The sequence below is a fragment of the Pezoporus occidentalis genome, unplaced genomic scaffold (assembly GCF_034315485.1).
Source record: "Pezoporus occidentalis ecotype Australia unplaced genomic scaffold, CSIRO_AGI_Poc_V1 ctg126, whole genome shotgun sequence".
Taxonomy (NCBI): Eukaryota; Metazoa; Chordata; class Aves; order Psittaciformes; family Psittacidae; genus Pezoporus; species Pezoporus occidentalis.
In genome coordinates, this window is record NW_026913060.1 from 369,890 (window position 1) to 393,750 (window position 23,861).

The 23,861-nt window shown below is 40.4% G+C and overlaps 1 long non-coding RNA gene across 3 annotated transcripts; it reads left to right on the top strand.

The window, feature by feature from the left end:
• Window positions 1-265: 265 nt before the first annotated feature.
• Window positions 266-21,814, top strand: LOC134158122 (uncharacterized). Of its 3 annotated transcripts, XR_009962600.1 has the most exons (4): window positions 991-2,344; window positions 4,136-4,288; window positions 19,656-19,784; window positions 21,702-21,814. It is a non-coding gene; the product is annotated as an uncharacterized LOC134158122 (long non-coding RNA). The 3 variants fall into 3 exon arrangements; XR_009962599.1 differs by lacking the exons at window positions 991-2,344; window positions 21,702-21,814 and adding an exon at window positions 266-681 and having other exon boundaries at window positions 19,656-21,055; XR_009962598.1 differs by lacking the exon at window positions 21,702-21,814 and having other exon boundaries at window positions 19,656-21,055.
• Window positions 21,815-23,861: the final 2,047 nt, after the last annotated feature.

Sequence of the window (23,861 nt, forward strand, 5' to 3'; positions counted from 1 at the left end):
GTGTGGGAACATCAGAAGTAGAAGATTTGTAGTTCCCTTAAGTAGAAAAGCTATTGAAGAGCTGCTGCAATCATGGAGACAAGACTTGGTAACCCAGGCAATCCATCTGAGGTCTCTGTTCCTAACTTCAGGGGGAAAAAAAAAATCATGATCTGTTTTTCCTCAAGTTACTGAAGTTCAAAAAAGACAGTCTTAATTCAGTTAACAAGTCAACTTGAAACACCCTCCAAAGCTTTTACTACCAAGACAAAAGCTTAAGGGAAACAGAGGTTTTGAGTAACTCCCTATTTTGTAACCAGACGAGGTTTATGCTTGTGCATGATAGACATACTAATTTCCAAAATGCAGCACTTTGGTAAAAGTTAGCTTAACCCTTACATTTTGCAGCTGAAAGTAATTAAGTAACATAATTGTTATTTTTGAGACAGCTAAATACAGGGAATAGTGAAATGAAACTCATTTTTTTTTTTGAATTACCTATGATTTTGGATTTTCACTGGTGTCCCAGTATCTTAAAATTTGTGTTTAGACCTCTAACCACCATAGCTGCTGATTTGCCTTTTGAGTATTTGTGAGCTGTGAAAATGAGGGCAGGTGCCTCAAGGTGGCCATCTAAAGCTTTAACCAGTAGGCCTTCCTTCATCTCTACATCTGACTTGAAGCAAAGGAGTTGTGATTGAGGTAAGAAGTAATACCCTAATTGTTTTGCAGCAGTTCTTGCAGTACTGATGCATGTTTTCTTTCAGTGTTCTTGGCTTATGTTTCATGGTGGTGGTCCTGTTTCAAACTAAATCTGCTCTTATTAGCTCTGTGTCAACATAAAAAATGAACAAAGTTACAGGAAGGTATTTTTGTGGAGAATCTCTTCCAGCACCTAGCACTCTCCCTTTAAGCTCCAACTGTCCTATAACTGAGGTCTATTTTCGCAGGCTGAGTTCAGTAAAGGATGCAAGAGAGAGTTACACTCAAAGGAATTAAGGGGTGGGGGTGTTGTGTGTGTTTTTTTTTCTTTTTTTTTTCCTGTTGCTCTAAACTGCATAATCAGGAGAGGAAAAGATCCAAAACTTCAGGGCAATGCACAAGTGGAAGCTTAAATTCTCATTCCCATAAAGCCGATTTGTCTTTCAAGGTTTCAGGATTTTTTTTCCTCTTCTTCTCCTGCTATGCCTAAATTTGGCCTTCTAATAACATTTTTATAATATACCGTTACACAAAGAACACAGCAAAATCAGTTCAGCTCAAGCCCAGCTGCTTGTAAAGGCTGGATGAAGGAACTGTTTTTTCTTTGCACTCTGCTCAGTGTGTTTCTCAACACCTCTAAATTATTTTTTATTTTTTATTATTTTATTTTATTTTTTTACAGGAAGAATTGGGACAAGATTTTCATTTTGAGTTTATAGGTCAGTTATCTTTCGTCAGCTCTGCTCCAGAAGTGTGAGGAAGTATCTCTAGGTCAGTATCTGGTGACAAAAGAAGCCTTTTAAGACACATTGCAGTTTCTTGCAAGTTCACCATAGGAATTCTCCTGAAGGATGTAATTTTCATTAGTCCTGTTTGTAGAAAGAGGACAAAATGTGGGCATTTTGGATACACTTAGATAATATCCTAAGAGGAAGCTACCAGAGATCGAATCATGTGCCTGTACACAGGCATGTGGTACATTTTGGATGCTGTAGTATATTCTTTGAAGTGTATGTCTTCTGTATTCCTTCACGATCCTCAAGAAGATGTGTATGCTACTGTAAGAGGTCAAATAACATACTATGTCTATGGTTTCAACACCTGAGCTATTCCATTGTTGTGGGACATTTGACCTAAGGTGCATAAAGAGAATATGTTCAGCCACAGAAACCCCTGTATACATTTGGTTATACAATTTAACCTACTACAAAACTATAGATTCCCAAGCAGGAAGCCAAAGGAATTTCTCAGCACCTCTGCAGGAGCAGGGATAATGCACGCAAAGACTCTTCCTTGTGGAAAGAGAAAAGCAATTATTGGCATGGTGATGGTGAATAAGCAATGACTGTGCACTCTTTCATCGAATGTCTTCTGCTTCTAGTAAATTAACAAGAGGCAAATTGAAACAATCAAAACAAGGTAGTTTTGTGCACAATGCAGGAGCTGTGTAATCCATGATCATAGGATACTGTGGATGATAAAATTTACACAGCTTCAGGGAGAGTTGAACCGCATGAATTCATGGAGGAAAAATCCATCTTAAGTTGTACTACTGGCAGTATCTTGCTCATGTGGACAGTGAAGAAAATCTAAGAACTGGGGTACTTGTACTCTCCTTAAGCTGCTCCCAGCAAAGTGAGTTCCTGGCAAAGAAAACCACCAGGTGAGATGGATTTCCTTATTTTCTTAAGGTTGTGTCCAAGAGAAAAATTGCATTTTGAAAGTCAAAATGTTTCACTTCCACTTGCCAACTTAAATCTGATTTGTTTTACAACTGAATCAACTTCAGTCTTCAGAAAACATTTAAAAAAGGTTTTATTTCACAGCAGATGAAACATTCTAGGTTTTCTTCAAGTGGAGTTTTTTTGATTATTTTTTTTCCCCATTTGCAAAGCAAAACTGTCATTTTTGTCTTTGGGTGACATGAAACTTTGCTTTATCTTTCTTGACCCCCCAAAATTGACTATATTCATGCATCTGTCCCTGAGAAAAGAGCTGCCCCTTTTTCCCATGCTATCAAATTTGTTATTAAAACAAAACAAAGAAATAAAAGCAATGGCCTAGAGGAAGAATCATGGAACATTGGACACCAAAAGGAAAACCTTGCCAATTGCAGTCAGTTTTCAACCTCGAGGGGGATGAGGGACTGAATATTGTTGTATAGTTTGCTAAGCCACTTGTAAAGCACTTTGGGTTTCTCCAGGATGAAAGGCGTTATATGAACACAAGTTGTTGTTATTAAGACTTGTGAAATGTGAAGACATTATTAAAGGTTGTGGTCAGATTTCCCTAGGCAAAAAGAAATTCCCCCATTGGTTTTGGATGTTTACAAGGTGCCTGTAGCTGGCTGATTCCCTCCTCAGTGTTAAACCCCATTTCAGTGGTCATGTTCCTTTTTGTTGGCAGAGCATTATTTAATTTCTCAGAAATGAGTTTTACTGGGCAGTTCTCAGTGCTGCTGGATGTTAGACACTCAGACACCAGGATGTTTTACACAGATGTAAGATATTAAGCACCATTCTCTGTTGACATTTCTTCTCTTGCCCTTGAGGGGCAAAGCTGGACACTTCTTCATGGCTGAAGATTTGCCATATAGCAACATCAGTATTTGTGGTGAGAATGACCCCAAAGCAGACCTTTCCCATCATCTTTCCCAATATGTAGTAATCCATGAGACAGGGCAAAGACAATGAGTGGCTGGTTGTCCTCAGGGTGCAGATAAAACCTATAGATTGAATCAGAAGAAATAAATTCAGCTGCTTTCCTTTCTGCAGCCCATTTCTGCCAAAAAAACAAATGCTGGTGTTCACAATACTTGATTTGGTATATGGTAACCCTTCTTCCACTTGTCAAGCATTCCTGTTACACCCAACTTCTTCCTGCTGTTGTTTCCATCTCAGGGGTTAAAGACTGACAGCGAGGTTGACACTCTGACAGCCCTTCTTTGAAAATTATCTCTAGCACAGAGGATAAAGGGCCTGGATTTAGTCCCTGTTTACCTGGAGAGTTGCACATTTAACAGCAAATATCACAGAGATAATGTGCTGCTAAGTTTTACAAGCAAATTCACCCAGCAGCTAGTTTGTGGTTTCTGGCATCTGCCCAAAGCTGCTCTCTCAGAGGGTCACAATATGTGAAGAGAAAGGGACGAGTTAGCATACATTTTACATGCCTGGCTGGAAATGGAAGGGAATACACACAGCTTGCAGGTGGAGCAAGGGAGGACTGCTTCCCTGTATCAGTTCAGGGAGACTGAGGAGAAAAGAGCTGGGCTGGGCTTTCACAGTTATGTATCCCTAGAATCCCCAGATACTGGAACAGTGAATGGAGGAACTCTTCTGATACTCTTACCAACCTCCAGGTAAGTTGCTGGATGGGGTTAGAAATTGTTGTGTCTGTTGCTCTAATGAAATCATTCTGCCTGTCTTTGAACTGTCGGTTTTTATAATTTTAGGAAGATGAGCAGTCAAGCCTGCTGATTGTTGAAAGTGCAAATTACTCAAAATGGAACAGCAGCCCAGAAGACAATACTGGCCTTCACGCGTTTTCCAGCCTGCTGTCAGTGACTTCAGCGCATCCCCTCAGAGATGTGTAGCAGGTGCCACAGGTTTGTAAAGAATTGCGTGAAAGGGCCAGCAGACTGGGAAGCACACAGGGGTCCTTGTTTTATCTGTTTCAGCAGAGGGAAAAGCAAATCTGTTATCACCTCCTGCCCCAGGATATGACATTTTACCAAACCTGGGGCAAATTAAAGGCTGCTGAAGCAGAGACCACAGCATATGTCACTGTGGTCTTCTCTGCATCCACCTCCCTCTTCGAAAGTGCCAGCTGCTCATCCATGGAAGCAGTGATGCCTCACTTGCCTGGCATCCCCTGCCTTTCTTCTAAAGTTGAAATGATCCAGCACAAGTAGTAGGGAACTGGATTGACTCCAAGGTAGAAAGGTGGGTGAAGAAGGGGGAGGGGGCTTTGGAAGAGGCTCATACTCTAAATTGATTTAAACTGTGCTTTTAGGTTCTTTGAGGTAGGGATTCAACAAGCTCCTTCAGTGCTCTTACCATCTTTGAAAGCAAGTACTTTAGGCTATTTCAAGCCTCTGTGAAAGGAATAGCAGAGCAGCATGTAAAATTTTCTCAGCTGACACTCAGGGGAGGAGAAGCTGCAAATAAGGAAAAAAAAGCCTTTGAAAATTCCCACCTCCTCCACTTTGAGCCACCTCCGGAGTTGAATTGCATGACCCACTGTGCTCCTTGCATAGTGGTGGAAAGACCACTGAGGTACTTCATGGAGACCTGCCAGAGCCAGGCATCTGTCTAGGAAGAAGGGTGCTCTGTACAAAGATTGCCCCTTTCAAAAGGGGAGGAGGTGATCACTAAAATCTTGCTTTGCATTTGCACACTTCAATCAGGAATTAACAGGGGATAAAACCTAATCAGCTCCTAGCCTACAGTTAAAGTTTCTACATTGCTTTAGATTGTTGGGATCTTGAAGGCGCCTTCCTCTGCTTTGGTTTGTCTATCTTAGTGTACTCCAGCTTCATGGCTGCTTCAGAAAGTCAAGAAATGGACCTATAGGGCATCTCTAAGAGCACAGAGATGGCTGAGAAACCAGTCCTGAAGGATTCCTGTTAATGCCAGATAGGTAGAAAGTTATTACATGCATTGCTACATGTGGTATGCAAATTATACATTGAAAATAAAGTAAGCTGCATTTTCATCCATGTGAAAATGTGATTCTCTTCAGACACAGAAGACTCTTCACACAGTCTTGTCTGTAAGAAACTTACTCTAGAGAAAAGGGATCATCATATTATTAAAACAAAGTATCAGAAAAGGCCGTAAGAAACAAACCCAAATTCTGATGAAAAGCTGTGAAGATTCATTTCATTTCTTCACTTGCTGCTCCTGAGAACAATGCTCAGAAGCTGAAGCAGACTTCCCAATGCTGTTTGCATTTGATATGACAAATCCAGGGTTGTGACAGGTATATTTCAGACACCTATTTCCAAGATTTCTTTGAAGTCAGAATGGGATGCACCACTAAGCAACATGTTTGTGATTGTGGAGACTTTTACTAAATTAGAATAGATGAGGTTTTATACCACTTTGTCGCTGTATTCAGTTGCTTAGAAAATTGAGGAGTATACCTTCTTTTAGCTCCATTTCTATTTAGTAGATCTTTGTCCATGTGTTTACGTTGTGCTTAATAAGCATGGAGTACATAATTAAAACAACAACAACAAAACAAACAGCCAAAAATGAACAAGTAGACTCCAATTCAGAAAATTAGTCAACTGTGCAATTTCATTTCAATGATTAGTCCTGTTAAGAGTTACATAAATGCTTAAATATGGGATTAATACCTCAGCTGTAATATCTATATGGTTTATTTCATGGCATCTCACTGAGTTAGGGCTCAGGCTAATCCCTAATTCCTGGTTCAGCAAGTATAAGGTTTCTCAGCCTGCTTAGGTCACAACCCCTTTCTAGAAGTCAATCATTTTTGTGACTCCATGTAAAAGGAAGAAAAATCTGCTGGTGATAACATGGTGAAGTCTTTTTAATGCATTTGTGCTCAGGCTTTCTGTGATCTTGGCAGGCAATATTTGACCTTGGAGATGAAGGTGTTACAGGGAGGAGAATACAAAGATTTTCTTAGCCTTGGATTGTAATAACATTCCAACACCTCATGAACCCCCTTGATTGGCTTTCTGACCCCTCACTCCCTTGTCCTCCCCCATCTACCCTGATTTTGCAACGCACAAGTTGAGAAACTTTTGCCACAAAGACAGCTAGGCTCAGTGCAGTGGTTTCAAGGGGCAGAGAATTGACTGCTTTGTAGCTCTGAAATGCTTCACCTGCCCTGCTAGAAAAACAGAAAGCAAAACCAGGATACTTCATTTCTAGTCTAGATTGGCCGAAGCAATGGGGAGGAGAAGATGGAGGAGGAAAAGGAGGAGGAGGAGAAGGAGGAAGGTGGTAGACACCAAGGCTGTGCATATGACTATTAAATAAGGGAGGGCATGTTCTTGCTATTGTCCTTATGCCCCATGTTCTCCTCTGCATCCTATGTGACCAAGTCACAACACAGGGAAAGAAATCTGCATTCCTTTCACTTTTTCAAAGCAGGTTTTTCATATTTCAAATTATTCTTGGAGACTAGTTTTTCACAGTCATTTTCAAAATACGGGTATCAGAGCTGAACTCCAGATCTGTTAAAGTCTTCCTAAGGCAATATATGAAACTAATTTGGGTTTCCTAATCCTAGCTGGCATTTCATAGTATAGTGTTGCACTTTTATAATATGAATGATACGTGTTTACACTGGCCAGCTACCGAAGTCACTCTGTTAGGCTCTCTATAAATGGTGTTATAATTGGGAGAAAATGCTTACAAACTCTCTTCACACCTCTCTGACTCCTTCTAGCTCTGCCTTGCTCCAAGGGTGCCCATTTTGCTGAAACAGCCCAGCAAGAACACTTGTTTGCTTAAAAGCCAAGAGTTTTAACTCAGTTTCAGAACTTTTTTTACCTGAATGTGATGGGTTTCTCTGGTCTCACTGCCTGATGATCAAGCCTTTCTCTAAGGTGCTTGATTGCAGTGCTGTATTGGAGAAGTAGAAAAGGCCTAATGGCTCCATTTTTGACTGTGCTTACATGCCTTCTCAGAGAAACTTGCTCATACTTAGTGAGGAAATCTGCCAGCAAAAGCAGGACCCAAACATGGATTTCCAAATTCCAAACTCTGTCCTAAAAGCAAGGCCATCTTTTCTTTCCTGTTGTTTATCGGCAGGCGCAGTACTCCCATGGTGATTCTGTATGCAAGTTATTCAGCCTCGCAACTTGCAGTTTTGTACTTAATTTCCACACAATGGTACCGTACAAAGACACTTCCTCTTTAAGTGGCTAGCTCTGATTTGCAATTAGCTGATGCTGTTCAGACAGCATTTATGTGGCACTGGGGTTTTTCTGTGATACGGTTTCCATGTTTACATTCTGCAGGTCACCAAAGGTTTTATGAGCTCATACCTGTACTGCATTTCTCAGCAGTGACTCATGAGCAATCAGCCAGCCTATTCACTCCCAGAACACCATTTTACATTTGGAAACCTCCTTAACTGTAAATATGTCTGAAAGTTACTGTGGATCTGTCAGTCAGTGACCCGTCAGGACAGATGTTTACAATTATTTTCTCAGAAAATATAGGCCAAGAGCTGCAGTAAAGAATATGAATCATTTCTGTGCCCAGTTTATCATTTGAAGGAACAGAACCAGCAGCATTAGTCTTAGAAACTGTTGGTTAAAGCTAACTTGGACATCTAAATATTCATAAAGGCATGAAAGATTTGGAGGAAATTATTTTCTTGGTTGTTTGTAAGCAAGCAAGAAAATATTAGTCACTTCACTTACACAGTGGATTTGTGGCCATTGTCACACACCTGGATTTTCATTAGCATACATCAAAGTAGTCTGTTAAAGCCTGGAAGTCACTGCAATACATTTTATCAGAACATAGTAAAAATATTGTGAAAACCTGAAAAAAAAATTTGCCCCTGCTTGAGTGTGGTTGGCCAATGTGACCATCCCATAAATCTTAAAACTGAAAATTACTAATACATCTCTTCACCTTTAAATATCTTCTTGGGAGAGTAAAGTAACCACATATTGCACTGGAGTACTCAGAGTTTGAAATTCCAGGAGGCTTTAAAAGTTAGTTCTTTGGGACCTTGAATATTGGTGAAAAGAATATCATAAACACTTCTTTTAAATACTTTTCTCCATTTGGTTTGGAATTTGAGACGTTATTTATAATATTATTACTATTATTAATAATAGTAATAATAATTATCTGCTTTATCTCAGTTTATATTGAGTACTAAATTCTTTTCAAGATGTAACCATACACTGAGTTTCTTAAAACATGACTGCAGCTCGTACTGTGTGGTACGATTTATCTGTTTTGCTTCCGTTTGGGGTAGAGCTTGGTTAGTTTATTTTGGATGTTCTTACATTACTGTCAGTGATGAGGGCACATATGCAACAGATCGTGTGCAAATGTGGTTCTGAGTTTTATACCTAAAGCTATTTAAAAGATGGGAAAATTGAGCCAGGGAGGAATTCAGTTGCCCACTATCACATGTATAATTATTGCTGAGGATGGGAAATATTACCAGAGGTCTTGAATTGGAATTATGTTATATACTTATGGAAGAGTATCATGTAAAATCTAGGTCTTATAATTCCCTGCTTGGGTACAACTAGGTAAAATAGTGAGGTTTATTTTTGGCACTCTTGGTAGTTATGAAGCTACAGTTGAAGGCTGATACAATGTTTACTGCTGCTTCCCTGTTCATTTAGGCATGTTGCTCTTTATGCTGGACTCCCTAATACATAAATTCTCTCACCTGTGTTTGCTCAGAGCAAGGAGATTTTGACCCAAGACTAAGGCTTGCTAGAAGCTACAATACTGTGAACAGTTTCCAAGAGGTCAACATCACTGCATTTCCAGCTACACCACACCTTTATAATAAGCTGTCCTCTGAAATGCTTTTCTGAGCTCTTGAATGTGTTCTAGCCTTTTTCTTATGGGTATGAAAGCTGATTAGTCTTGGTGTCTCTGTACAAAGGGATGCAGAGTACTGGTGAAAATCCCATAGGCTTTTGATGTGCCTTTTCTCAGATGGGCTCTTTGACAGCAGGGGGATCAGAAGATTAGTGTTCAGTTTGGCTCCACAGAAGGCAAAGTTGGACTTTAGCATCAGTTGGTTTCCAAATTGAACATGACCCCTTGAATATAACATACCAGATTGTTCTTGAAGAAACTCAAATAATTTTAGTATGCTTTTCAACAAGCAGCTTCTGGCTACCCTTCAAGACTTTCTGCCCCAGACTGACTTTCCTTAAACTAGCCTGTCTTTGAAGTTAAAGATGTCACCCACCTAATTGTTGATCAGTGTCAACCATGCTATTTTTAATATGGGAAGGCTATTTCAGTAGAAAAGCTATGAATTTTTTCCCTGAAAATAAGGTACAGCGACAGGGATCATGTATGGTGTGTTGCAGTGGTGATAAGGTGCTTCCAGAGCCCAGATCCAAGTCATCATTGCACCATGCTGATATGTTAGAGTGTCAAGTGCCTGAGTGTGGAAATAGCCATAGAGGCATAGCTGGCTCTTGTGGGATGGCTGTGCAAAACAGGAGTCATGGCCTGTGTAGTTTGAAATCATGGAATCACAAGATTTCATGGTTCTTGCGTTTCAAATAATACAGAGCCACGAGGTCCTAGGACTGGTCAAAGAACAAACAGTGCTTTTTCAGAGGGTAGATTCACCAGTCTGTTCAGTTAAGAGGGCTTCTGGGCTCAATCAAAGTTCAGTTAGAGCAAACTCAACCATATCTGATTTTAAGCATGTCCCTAATGTGCACTTAAAGAAAGTGAGTATCACAGCCATTTTCCACCTCAGCCTTATTGTCCTAATTATTTATCTCTCTGGAGCTGTTGCTGGTGCAGAAGCTGGAAATCTTGTGCAGGTGCAAATTTACCTATTAAAACACAGGGTTCATTACTCCTGTGGCCCATGTGTTGACTAACGAGATGTTTCTCCATCCTTGTACTGTTCCCTTATGGTTTTATAAGGTAAATGAACTGTCAGGACAGCAATTTAGCTGTGCTCCAAAGACCTGTCCTGGATGGAGACATATCTTACACAGCATACTGCAGAAAGCTGTATTGTCATGCAAGTTGTTCAGTGAAAAAGAGCAAAGATACTGCATACTTCTACAGATTCAGCTTAGATTACAGCAAATGAGTTGACTTTCCTTTCTGGAAAGTCAACTGTAAAGTAGCTGTTTAGGCTCCTTGCACACCAGCAGCAAAAAAGACTCATGTACATGACTTATCCCTCTATTTTAGGTGCTTAGTAGGTTGGGATGAACACAGTCCTTAGATGTTAGGAATGGAAACTGTCACTCACTATGCGCAGAAACAATTTGTAGTGCTTTGGATTCCAAGCCATGGTTAAGGGCATGGCTAAATGTAAATAAGAACAATAGTTGCTTGTAATTTGCAATCTCAGCAGTGAAGCTGAAGACTGTCCAAGCGAAGAGACTGAATGGGAATCTGAAGACTGTCCAATAAAGGAGACTAAACTATATGCTCTGTCTAAAGCAGAATCAACCAGCAGGGCTGGAGGCAGTGTTCTTGGGGTAATGCCATGAGAGCTTTATTTTGAGGACGTGATAGCTTTCTCAGGTCCTCAGCCCTACTCTAAATCCCTTCCAAAAAATCCAACCTGGATCTGGGAGAAGGTGAAAGAAAGGCTTAATTCTTAAAGATCCTGTGGCAAACAATAACCAGAGTTTAACAGTCAATAGGCAGATTAAACTGGCTGTGGATCAAAATGCATCAGGAGCAGAGATTTATTGCAGAAAACAGACACAGAATAAACCCTGCTCTGTTGCTGGAGTACTAACTAATTGGTTCTACTGAGGAAAGGAGGGGGAACAAAAATTACACTGTCTATATAAATAGGCATCAGCAAAGCTGTTCCTGGCATGCTTTCCTGCCCCAGTCCATACCACCCAGTGGGGTAAATATCTCATTCCAATAATACCACTGATTAAATGGCTGTGGGATAAGGAATTTAATAAATTCCACACAGCATGTGAATGATAATCAGTCCAGGAGTTTTATGCACTTTGGCTTGTGACATATACCACTGAGTTACAGGATAATTAAGGGAATATTCCCTCCTGTCTCCAAATCTCTAGAGACTGTAGGGCATGCTGAGCCTTATGCTTCAAAGGGTAAAAATAGAGCAAATGGGATGAAATGAGGTGAGATACATAGTTTGAATACCAGTCAGATCTAAAAGGCAGGGGCATGGTCCTCCATAGTTTTACACTTAGGGAGCTTTAGAAGACCCGGTAAATTACTTTATTCATCCTGCAAGGTGTGTAATATGCCTGTATGCTTGTTTGATGATTCATTTCAACTCCTTGTTACAAGGGTAAAAGACATTTTAGTTTATATGTACCCTGTGTGCCTGCGGCAAAGAGCAAGATGATTCCACTGCACTGCTATTCATCTGTTATAGGGATTTCTCATCTCTCTGGACTGGATTAATCTAGTAAGAACGTACCTCAGACTTGAAATTCATTGACTGTGTCACATAATGTGAAACCCGAACTTGCATATCCCACATTTCAGCTCAGAATTCCCAAGCAGAAACCTGACTCATCCTGCAGCCACTGTAGATGAAATGTGTCTCTATGCATGCATGGAGGTCCTTTCAGTTTCTAGTTACAATGGAAGAAGTCCCATGTGCATACCAACGGACTTTTGGTGGGGTGTTCAGAAAATGTAAAAGAATTGGTAACATTTCTTTCATGTGAGTGTATGCCACATAATGCAGTACAAATGGAGGGATTGCATCTTCTCTCCACAGCCATCAGAGAAATTGCCTTCTGATACTGTGCTGATGCAGCTCAGGCATGTTAAACTTTTGGGAATCTGTTTCCAATGGACACTAAACTCTGAAAGAGTGTCTTGATGTAGGTATTTCCCTGAAAGGCAAAGATGTAAAAGAATTCAGATATGTTTTTTTTCTGTTTTGAGTTGTGTTATTTCTGTGTTTTGGAAATAACAAGTTAAAAGTTGTGTGGTGTATCTCAAAGCAATTTTATCTATTATTAACAGAGCTTTGGAGTTTTTAAATCAGCAAGCTTTCAGCAGACTTCATGCATTTAAATGGGTAGTTCTTCAGAGTTTGCATAAAATAAGGGAAATATTTATATTTTTTAAATAAAAAAAATTCTAGTCTTTCTTTGTACCAGCCAACTGCTGGGCCAAAATACCTATTCAGAGGGCTCTCTCTCTCTGTACCACAGCTCACCCCTCAGCTACCTGAGCCGTAGGAATGGCTGCCACTTCGTTTAACCTCCCAAGAAGGGGCTGACATATACTTTGCCAGTACTTTTCACAACTCACAAGACAGGAGATCACGTATCTCAGTTCTGTCCCTGGCTCTGAGAGAAGAATGTGGCTTAGGGGTCTGATAGGGGGTAATGAAAGCTCATTCAGCCTGAAAGACATTGCAGCTAAATAGTGACGATATTATTACTATGCTGTGGTCCTGCTTTCTGGCCAAGCTGACCTTTGGTAACCTCTGCATTAGCATTGCTGTGAAATATGGCAGCAGCTTGAACTCAACTATCTTCCATAATTGGGATTTATGGTCTTGGTCAGTAATAAGGACAAAGAAATGTTCAGTATCAATCACAGCAAGTTATGAGTGCATGAACCAGAGTTAGCTCACTCAACTTGCTCTGAAGTTTACAGGAGTGTTGGTTTGGAAGCAACATCCATCTACTCTTCACACCTGTCCCTGAAGCAATCTTACATTATTACCGTGATCACTTTTTCATGGTGTGTATCTTGTCACCTAGGATAGGAAAAGGGTAGGCTCAAAACATGCTGAATACTTTCTATTTCTAATACAGTTGCATTCATCAGTATTTGGGAATCATCTCACAAAGTACAGAGGTTAAGAAATCAAGACAATCTGATGGAAAACTTGAGGTGAAAAAAGCTTATTTTTAGAATTTGCATTCTTTTTTTCTTTTTATTAATTCCTTTTTCATCAAAGGGATTCTACTCAGAGTTTCCCTTCAGGGTGGTGTTTGCAATTTTATGAAAATCTTTATATCACAGAAGTCTCTGTAAAAGTGAGAATTTCTGATTCAGCCTCTTCTATGGAATTGTAACTTATTATCTCTGTTACAATTGCTTCTCAGTTATTTCCAACAGTTGTTAAATCTTCCGTTTTCTAATGATAAACAATATTCTGTCTCAGAAAATTGGTGCACAGGTTCACTAAACATGTATGCATGAGGTATGTAGAGGATTGGACAAATGGCTGGTATGTAGACGATTGGACAAATGGCTTTTCTATTGTTGTTCTATTTTGTTTGGGCTATCTCTAGGTGTACGGAGTCAAAAACATAGGGTTGCTTTGTAGATGTGGATATTGGTAAGCTGTAGTCTCCAAAATGACTAATGGATTTTTCTAAAATTATGTTAAATTACTTCCAAGATAATATATGATCCAAGATAATATATGATCCAAGATAATATATAATAAAATATATAAATGATATCGTATATATAATAATATAATATATAAAATAAGATAATACAATGCATAAAGATTACTTCCAAGATAATATATATGATACAAATTTTTCAAATAAGGCTAATCTTAACCTTTTTCTATTTAAAAATTTGTGTACTTACAGTGCAGTTGAGAAGCATCAGTTCTGCTTCTTAATTATCCAGTCTATCTCAGTTATTACGGAAAATTGTTCCGTTTCTAATCTTTTTTCTTATTTACACTTTTTTTCGCTTACTTTCATGTTGGTTTGCATGTAATTGCCTCCACTGTCACAATGGCTTTCATGAGCCTGAAGGGAAAAACAAGCACCTTTCTGCCAGGTGTTTTACATCTACTTTTTCTCTCTTAATAAAAAGCAGTGTTCCATCTGCTCTTGAATGTGCACATCTCCACTGCCAGTCCTATTCCAATCTCACACCCCTCCAGCTGTGCACGTGTTTCTTATTACAAGACAAGTCTATGGAGGAGGATGGCAATTGTTGCTTGGTCCCCATCTGAAACAAATTCTCAAGATGAAGGATGGCTTCTTAGATTGAAAGTTCCTGTAAGAATAGTAGTGCCTTTCAGGCCCTAACAGTTTAGGTTTCCTGGAAAAAGGAGCATCCCGCGGTAAAAGATGCTGTAGGAAACCCATGTGTTGTGTTTAATTTTATTCTTGCCAAGTCTTGTTATTGACATTAATGATCTGAGTGATGTTTCTTACGACTTCGGAATAGCTGAAGAATGGATCATTCCAAAAAGCAGCTGTTGACAGACACACCTATATGTGCCTCCAAAATCACCATGTTTTTTACAGTCAAATCTGTTTATATATTTATTATGTTTATATTTTTCTCTGTAGGTTCAGGATAAATAGTGGAAGCATTCTGAAAATGCTATTTTTCTTGCATTAGTATTGAATCTGAAAGACAGAAATCTGGGAAAAAAGATACAACTTGAAGTGCACAGTATGTGTGTTCATATTTCTATAAATATGATAGTCGTTCCTAGCTCTGACATGCTGCAGGGGACTCATCCTATAGGGGACCCAGTAGACCCACTCATGTAAACATGAAGGCAGTATAGTAGCTAGATGCCACCAGGCATTCTGTTGAATCAATAGGGTTGAAATTAATTGGTCAACCTCATATCCAAGAAGTTTCAAATGGATTGGTATGGAAGTAATATACTTAACTGTGATTTCACCTGGGAAAATGGACTTCACTTAAAACACACACTCGCGCAAATTCTCGGCATACTTTCTTTTGTCTATTGTAAGTTTTGTTATGATGCTGTGATATTTTAGTGCTTGTTCCTCCTCACCAGAAAACAAATGTTCTCCTTTATTGTGAGAGACTGAACCAGGCAACAAAGTTTCTCTCCAGGTATCATATACAGAATGAATTTGTCATATTTAAACATACTCAAAACTTCTATCTAATAAAAGTGTCAGTGTTAGTGGAAAGGAGACAGTAGAATTACCATAGTGGAAAGAAGGGGTATGACGAAGAGTTTGTGTCCTGTGGAGATGGGCAAGGTGTGGCAGAAGCTGCAAAGGCAGATCTGGACACGCCTGCTGGTCACAGATCAAATAAGAAGATCAGAAGGAAGAGCTGGAAGAGATGTCAAGTACTGACTTGAAAGCAAGATAGTTAAGATAGTTACAGACATCCTTGGTGGTCCTGGGAGAATGGGGACTGTGTGGGCTCATACTTACATCCTTTTGGAAGCCCCCTTTGAATATTCAGATGGGGTTTGCTGCAGTCCCTTTCTGTTTGACCTAAGATTCCTGTTATTTATGACCCCATTTCCACTTCTCTTGGCTGGATTAATTCCACTGTGGTTATTCCAAAGGGATTCAAATTTCCTTTCTAAAATAAATGCCTGTCCTCCATCAACCTTCTTCTCAGTATCTCCCTCAGTTTAGGAAATTGTATGGCCACAAAGTATGCTGGTCATTGCCTTCTCCTGTCCACCACCCTCTTGTGTGAGAATGTCGTATTGGAAACACTGTTTCTTGTTCCCAACTTCTTCCTCTAGAACAATGCTTTCCTCTGTAATTTTACTTCTTTACTGGAAATGGCCCTTCTGGAGGAGGTCATGTTGTTTGTGCTGTTTGAGGAAGGCAGGGAGAGTGTTTGGTTCTATCCACAGCAGTTAGAGTGTAGTATAGTGTTTCTATATATGGACTGCTATGGTGTTTTGTTATGAAACAGCTTTTGATGCAGGATGACAGCGGTCTTACAGTTTCCAAGTATATTTCATCCTTCTATAAAACTGACAAATCTCTCTGTACCCATAGATTATGTACATACATGTTTTAAAAGCTCAGTTGTACCATCCTGAAATTAAACTGAGAACTGTTAACTTAAGAAAAACCAGTGTTATAGAATCATAGAATAATTAGGGTTGGAAAGGACCTTAAGATCATCTAGTTCCAACCCCCCTGCCATGGGCAGGGACACCTCGCACTAAACCATATCACCCAAGGCCTCGTCCAACCTGGTCTTGAACACTGCCAGGGATGGAGCATTCACAACCTCCCTGGGCAACCCATTCCAGTGCCTCACCACCCTCACAGGAAAGAATTTCCTTCTTATATCCAATCTAAACTTCCCCTGTTTAAGTTTTAACCCATTACCCCTCGTCCTATCACTACAGTCGCTAATGAAGAGTCCCTCCCCAGCATCCCTATAGTCCCCCTTCAGATACTGCAAGGCTGCTATGAGGTCTCCATGCAGCCTTCTCTTCTCCAGGCTGAACAGCCCCAACTTCCTCAGCCTGTCTTCATACGGGAGGTGCTCCAGTCCCCTGATCATCCTCGTGGCCCTTCTCTGGACTTGTTCCAACAGTTCCATGTCCTTTTTATGTTGAGGACACCAGAACTGCACACAATACTCCAGGTGAGGTCTCACAAGAGCAGAGTAGAGGGGCAGGATCACCTCCTTCAACCTGCTGGTCACGCTCCTCTTGATGCAGCCCAGGACACAGTTGGCTTTCTGGGCTGCAAGCACACACTGCCTGCTCATGTTCATGACCAACACCCCCAAGTCCTTCTCTGGAGGCTGCTCTGAATCTCTTCTCTGCCCAAGCTGTAGCTGTGCCTGGGATTGCTCTGACCCAGGTGTAGGACCTTGCACTTGGCATGGTTAAACTTCATGAGATTGGCATCAGCCCACCTCACAAGCGTGTCCAGGTCCCTCTGGATGGCATTCCTTCCCTCCAGGGTATCAACTGAACCACACAGCTTGGTGTCATCGGCAAACTTGCTGAGGGCGCACTCAATCCCACTGTCCATGTCAGCGACAAAGATGTTGAACAAGACCAGTCCCAACACCGATCCCTGAGGGACACCACTCGTTACTGGTCTCCAGCTGGACATTGAGCCATTGACCACAACTCTTTATGTGTGGCCATCCAGCCAGTTCTTTATCCACGGTGTGGTCCATCCATCAAATTGATGTCTCTCCAATTTAGAGGCAAGGATGTTGTGTGGGACAGTGTTGAATGCTTTGCACAAGTCCAGGTAGATGACATCAACTGCTCTACCCCTGTCCATCAGTTCTGTAGCCCCATCATAGAAGGCCACCAAATTGGTCAGGCAGGATTTCCCCTTAGTGAAGCCATGCTGGCTGTCACCAAGCACCTTGTTGATTTTCATGTGCCTTAGCATGCCTTCCAGGAGAATCTGCTCCAAGATTTTGCCAGGCCCAGAGGTGAGACTGACTGGTCTGTAATTCCCCGGGTCATCCATTTTCCCCTTCTTGAAAATGGGGGTTATATTTCCCTTTTTCCAGTCATTGGGAACTTCACCTGACTGCCATGATTTCTCAAATATGATGGCCAGCGGCTTTGCAACTTCATTTGCCAGCTCCTTCAGGACCCGCAGATGGATCTCATCCGGACCCATGGACTTGTGCCCGTTCAGATTTTTAAGATGGTCTCGAACCAGTTCCTCTCCTACAGTGGGCCCAAGGTCTTCATTCTCACAGTCCCTGTGTCTGCCTTCCAAGACTTGGGTGGTTTGGTCAGAGCCTTTGCCAGTGAAGACCAAGGCAAAGAAGTCATTCAGAACCTCAGCCTTCTCCAAATCCTGTGTAGCCACTTCTCCTGAGTGCTTCCTGAGGGGGCCTACATTATCCCTAGCCTGTTTTTTATTTGCTATGTACCTGTAGAATCCCTTCCTGTTATCTTTAATACCTCTAGCTAAGTTTAATTCTAACTGGCCCTTAGCTTTCCTAACCTGGTCCCTAGCTTCTAGGACAACATCCCTGTACTCTTCCCATGCCACCTGTCCTTGATTCCACTTATTATAAGCCTCTTTTTTTCATTTGAATTTTCCTCAGGAGCTCCTTATCCATCCAAGGAGGTCTCCTGGCCCTCCTGCTGCACTTCCTTCTGGTTGGGATGCAACACTCCTGAGCTTGTAGGAGGTGATCCTTGAATATCAACCAACAGTCTTGGGCCCCCCTGCCCTCTAGGGCTGTATCCCATGGAACCTTCCAAAGCAGGTTCCTGAAGAGGCCTCTTCTGCTTCTGTCTTTTACCTTTGGATCTGGATGTCCTGGTTTTGGCTGGGATAGGCTTAATTTTGTTCCTAGTAGCTGGTACAGTGTTGTACTTTTGGATTTAATATAAGAATAATGTTGATAACACATTATTAATTGATGTTTTAGTTGTTGCTGAGTAGTGCTTACTCTAAGTCAAGGACTTTTCAGTCTCTCATGCTCTGCCAGTGAGGAAGGGCACAAGAAGCAGAAGGGAGCAGCCAGGACACTTGACCCAAACTGTCCAAAGGGATATTCCATATCATGGCACGTCATGCCCAGCATATAAACTGGGGGGAGTTGGCTGGGAGCCAGTTGCTGATTGGGCATGGGTTGGGCATGGGTGGTGAGCAATGATATTGTGCTTTCTTGGGTTTTAAGTTTCATTTTTTATTGTCTCCCATTTCATTAGTATTATTATTATTGTAATTATTATTAATAATGATTTTATTTCAATTATTAAACTGTTCTTATCTCAACCCAAAGCTTTCACCTTTTCTTTTTTCTGATTCTTCTCCCTGTCTTACAAGGGAAGTGTGTGGGGAGAGTGAGCAAGTGGCTGTGTGGTACTTAGTTGCTGGCTGGGGGTAAACCATGACACTGGACTGGTCAATTTGGGGGAAAAACAGACAATAAGAAATGTTCTTGTAATTGTCTGGTTAAGACATAGATCTTCCAGAACTGGCATACTTTGTGGCCATGTAATTGGCACTAAAGAAAGGAAGTCAAGCACAGTCAGGCTAAGGTGTAGAAGAGCTCTGCCCAATCTTGGTCCAAATGAACCTGAAATATCAGACTTTCAAAGACTGCTTTTCAAGTGAAGTGTGAGAATGCACTAGTTTCAGAATGTGACAGATTTATAACTATTGCCATTTGTGGCCATTTTATAGATAAGGTTTTTTGGTTTCATTTCTTCATTACATTGCAAAACCAGTGAGATTAGGCAGGGATGAGGAAAAAAGAGATCAAAGCTATAGACAGAACACTGAAAATTTGTGAAACCATTTTACTGGCGGAGGCACAGAAGATTTCTCCAGACTGTGCTCAGAGAAATGTCCAAGCCCTTAAGAGTTTGCTTTTCAAATTCCTCTTTGAGTTTTATGTGGTTTGCTCATCAGTGCCACAGCAATGGGACACGGCATTTCCCAGGGATAATTAAGTACTCCCATAATGTTGCCAGGTGACCTGTAGGTCCCGCAGTAACATTACTCAGACAGAGAGAAATGGGACCTAAAGTCAAAGCCTTTCCTTCAGTCATCTTTTTTTTTCTGTTTTCAGGAAGGCAGCAGATCATGCAGAGCAAGAAGCTTATGAGCCAATGAGGAATTTTGACACAAAATAGTGCATTTTGGAGAAGTGATTTGACCACTCAGGGCTGGAGTCTTGCAAACATTTATTCTGCATGATGTATGTGGTAATTGTGACCCAGAAACAAAGCCATATGCCACAGGGCTCTAAATGTATACTCAATTTTCCATTTTCATCATATAACAATAGCAACAGTAATCTATTTATAGACAATGGCACGACATTTCATAACTGATCAAGATCAGTTCAGAGCATCAGGTCCTGGCTAGGCATTAAAGCTTCAGGAAATATCTCTCTGCTGCATTATCATTGCCTTACTATTTACAGCAACTATCACAACCATTTGTATAAATATTTGCTTTCCTGATACTGGCACCCCGAAGGAGTTCAGGTCAGGATATTGTCTGCATATTGTATAGCATTACAACATGCAAGTATTTAAGTGACTGTGGAAAAGAACAGGAGGCTTCAAATCTGACTGAGAAATGAAGGGGTCTGTCTTGGAGCACCTGCTCTGCACAGTTGGTTTTTATTAAACAATACAACGTGCAACTCTGCAGGAGGTCAGAGCAGATGATCTAATGGGTCTTCCTGCCCTTGAAATATACAAACTACACCACTTTAAAGTTAGTGTCAGAGAAGCCAGTAAAATGAATTTAGGCTTGTCCATTTAGATTATTACAAAAAGGTATTTGGTGGAGCAGTTTCTCTGATCTCTTTTATTTCCAGTTTTGTTATGGTGGGTAGAAGGAGATACTTGGATTCACCTAAGAAGTCTGCATTCCCAAATACAGTGTCGGTGACCAGACACTTCAGCATTGTGATAGGCACCGACTAAACTTTATTCCTACTCAGTTTCACTTCCTGGGTTCTTTCCTTATTAGGCTAAATGATGAGCAAATTGTAAAATAAAAAATGCCCCAACTGTATCAGCACATTGGAATTTAAGAACTCTTCCTCATGTAATGAGCTGAGGAATTACAACACAAAGCACTCCTTTCTCTCAAGCTGACTGATTAACATAATAAAGTTAAACTCAAAGCAGCTTGTTCTCAACTTGTATTCAGCCTGAGGTGTTTTTCTTGTATTTCAGACCTGACAAAGGGCTCATGTGCCTGGAAGCACGTGCCTGCTATTTTCCAGCTATATCATTTGGTATAATTAAAAACCTTACCTCTTCCTACAAACTTCGCCACAGGAATCTACATGGCTAAGCAGGTTTTTTTCCTATGTCATTATTTAAATCTGGCACAATCTTAAACCATTAGAATTATGTATGATTTGCCAAATTTCTGGTGTCACTGACCATTACACCCATAGTTGAAAGTTGGCATCAGTTTCACATATGGAAAATATGCCCTGCAGCCAGATAATACAGGAGCTAGATAAACTTATTTTATGACAAAAAAGATTAAGGGGTGACTTGAGCACTGCCAATAAACAGATGTGAAGGCCCAGACACACAAGCCAGAAGTCTGTAAATATTGAACTGTAGGTTTTTTGTTTTGTTTTCTTACGATTTTTTGATAAAGCAGTTATATGCCAAAGAACGTGGTAAATCTTCCATCACTTGGCATCTATACAGAAGGTTCAGCAACTGCCAAACTGGTTTTGAAGTTTGTGGGCTTGACAGAAACAGCAGTGGAGAAGCTGAAGAGTCCTTGTTCTTCTCTAGGATAGTGTAAATGATCAAAAAAGACCTTCTTTCCTGTTTAAATAAGCTGGGACAGAGCACCTCTGAGAGACAGTGAAAGGCTATTTACACATCAAGGTGAGCTCTGCTCAAGTTGCTCAGTTAGAAGAGACTGCATTGTCTCCCAAGAAGAGCATCCAGCTGACTTGCCCTAAGCCTTTGAAAAGCGGCAAGATGCCAAGTTTACCTACTCATTGTGTGTAAGGCCAACATCAGTCCTGAACTAGGACAAGTTTGGATTGGCCCCGTTGTGGGTGGGCACATTCAAATCTTTGTGTTTCATTAAACTGTGGAGTGTTTGATTTTGTTTGCTTTTCCACCAGGCTGCCTTCCTTAGCAGGACTGTGTGATGTGAAGAATGGGTGTGCCCAAGGACCTGCATAATCCCCTGGTAATTTATGCAGAAGCAGGGGCTGGCTTGTCCATTCCAGTGAGATAAGGGCAGAGCAAAAACTTGACATGGGATTAATGGTCAGCTGAAGGGGGTTGTCCAAGTTGCTTTGCTGTTCCCATGGTGTGGAGAGGTTGCTCAGCAGATCTCTGCTGTGGCAGAAGGGAAATATTTCATAGCAGGATTTCTGACTTTCTGACAGCAATCCAGAAAGTCTGTGCTGTGGGAACATGGAAAAGGAGGGAGCAGAAGGCTTCATTGTGCATATCAATGACTAATGTAGCTCCAGGTGACTACGCTGGTTTCTTCTACTCTGACACAGAAGCCTTTTGCTCAGCTCCTCAGCCTTATGTGTTTGTGGACCCATGTAGATTTTTCCTTGCTATCTAGACTTCTGGATAGCTACTTAAATCTAAAGATAATGGGTATTTCTGCTTAGTTAGGTTTTGTTGATTTCTTAAAAGTCATCCATTGAACCTACTGGTTGTTTTCAAAGCAAAAGTCAAAGCTACATTTCATTAAATGCTATTTTAAAATGCTATGAAAGTGACCTAAAACCCCCTCCTCCTCTAGAGTTCTGTGCTGGAACTCATCTCTGCTGCCTTCTTGCTATCCTACCACTCTTGCCAGCTTTCACTCTTCCTATGCAATATAGCAGAAGCTAGTTTCTGTAAGCTGGCACCTTATCTAAATGACATCAGTAATATCCTATTATCTTAAGGTCTATTCAGGGGTAAAGAGCTGAAATTAAGTTACAACCCAGAAATCTGAAGATTAACTGTAAAGGTTCCTCTGATGCACTGAAGGTCCATGACTCAAGAGTTCTTAAAAGTTATAAGGAATACTCAAAGCCTATAAATTAATTACTGCCAAGAAAATTGCAACACTGAAGTTAATTTCTGGTAGAAACACTTGTTCCTTCTCTAAAAAATAAAAATAAAATTGTAGAGTGTAAAAGAATAATATATGAAATTTTGTTTTTTTTGTTTGTTTGTTTTGTCAAAACATTTTTTTTTTTTTTTAAAGAACACAAACAGTCCTGCTGGGGGTGTTTCTCTTAGGAAATGTAACTTATTGATGTATAAACTTAAATTCACACACCAGTGTTTCCAGTACACCATTTCTGTGGATCATTCTGAGGTCTCCCTTAATAATAGCAGACCCAATAACTATTATTTGCCTAGAGGACTGTAATTGAGAACAGCACCTTCCATTCTCCTGTTTATTTTTCCTCTTCCAGATGTGAGATGAAGCCCTGATCTGACTGACAGATTAAATTACTTTGATCCATATAATATTCAGATAAAACAATCACACATAATTGAAAATATCTGTTCTAATCAAGAGTCTTTGAGAGCAAATTAGTCTTCTCTTCTTCCTGCTTCTTGCTTGTTGAGTTCACTTTCAAGGTATGACAATAAATGTGCCCGAACTCAATCTTTCCTTGTAGCCCTTTCCCAGAAAGGAGTCAAAGAAGAGTTGTTCAAGCCAGGCAGAACACCAAGACATGAAGCATAGTCCAGCCTGTTAGGATGTTTCTTGACTTCATCCCTCGACAGTTTCCATTTAGGCCTCAATGACATCTCCCAGAGGTGAAAGAACCTTCTCTAAATACTTACTAAACTTAGCAGGAGTTAATTTGCCCTGGAATGTATTGATGCATAAAGGTATTTTCTTCTGACTAGTTGTTTATCTTTCTCCCTCCACCTCCCTATTAATTAGTACATTTTAACACTTCTTTTGGAAGACTTGGCTGCATATGGTGTAATTAAAAATCACAAATCCTGGGTGCTGAAGGCATACTAAGATACATTAGTCTTAGAAAAATCTTGCTTGATGTCACTGTAATGCTATGCCAAATTTTGACAAGTTAAAATGACTACAGTACTACTTTAATAGAATGTAACAGTCGATTTATACAGAAATAGGAATGAAAAACTAATCTCCACTGAGATCTTGATAAGTAATTGCATTTACAAAATATATGCAGAATATTGCAATGAGCTTCTTATTGAAAACATTAAGGCTGGTTGGGCTGGTTCTTGATTTTTGGGTTTTGGTTTTGGTTGTTTGGTTTTTTTTTCTCTACAAT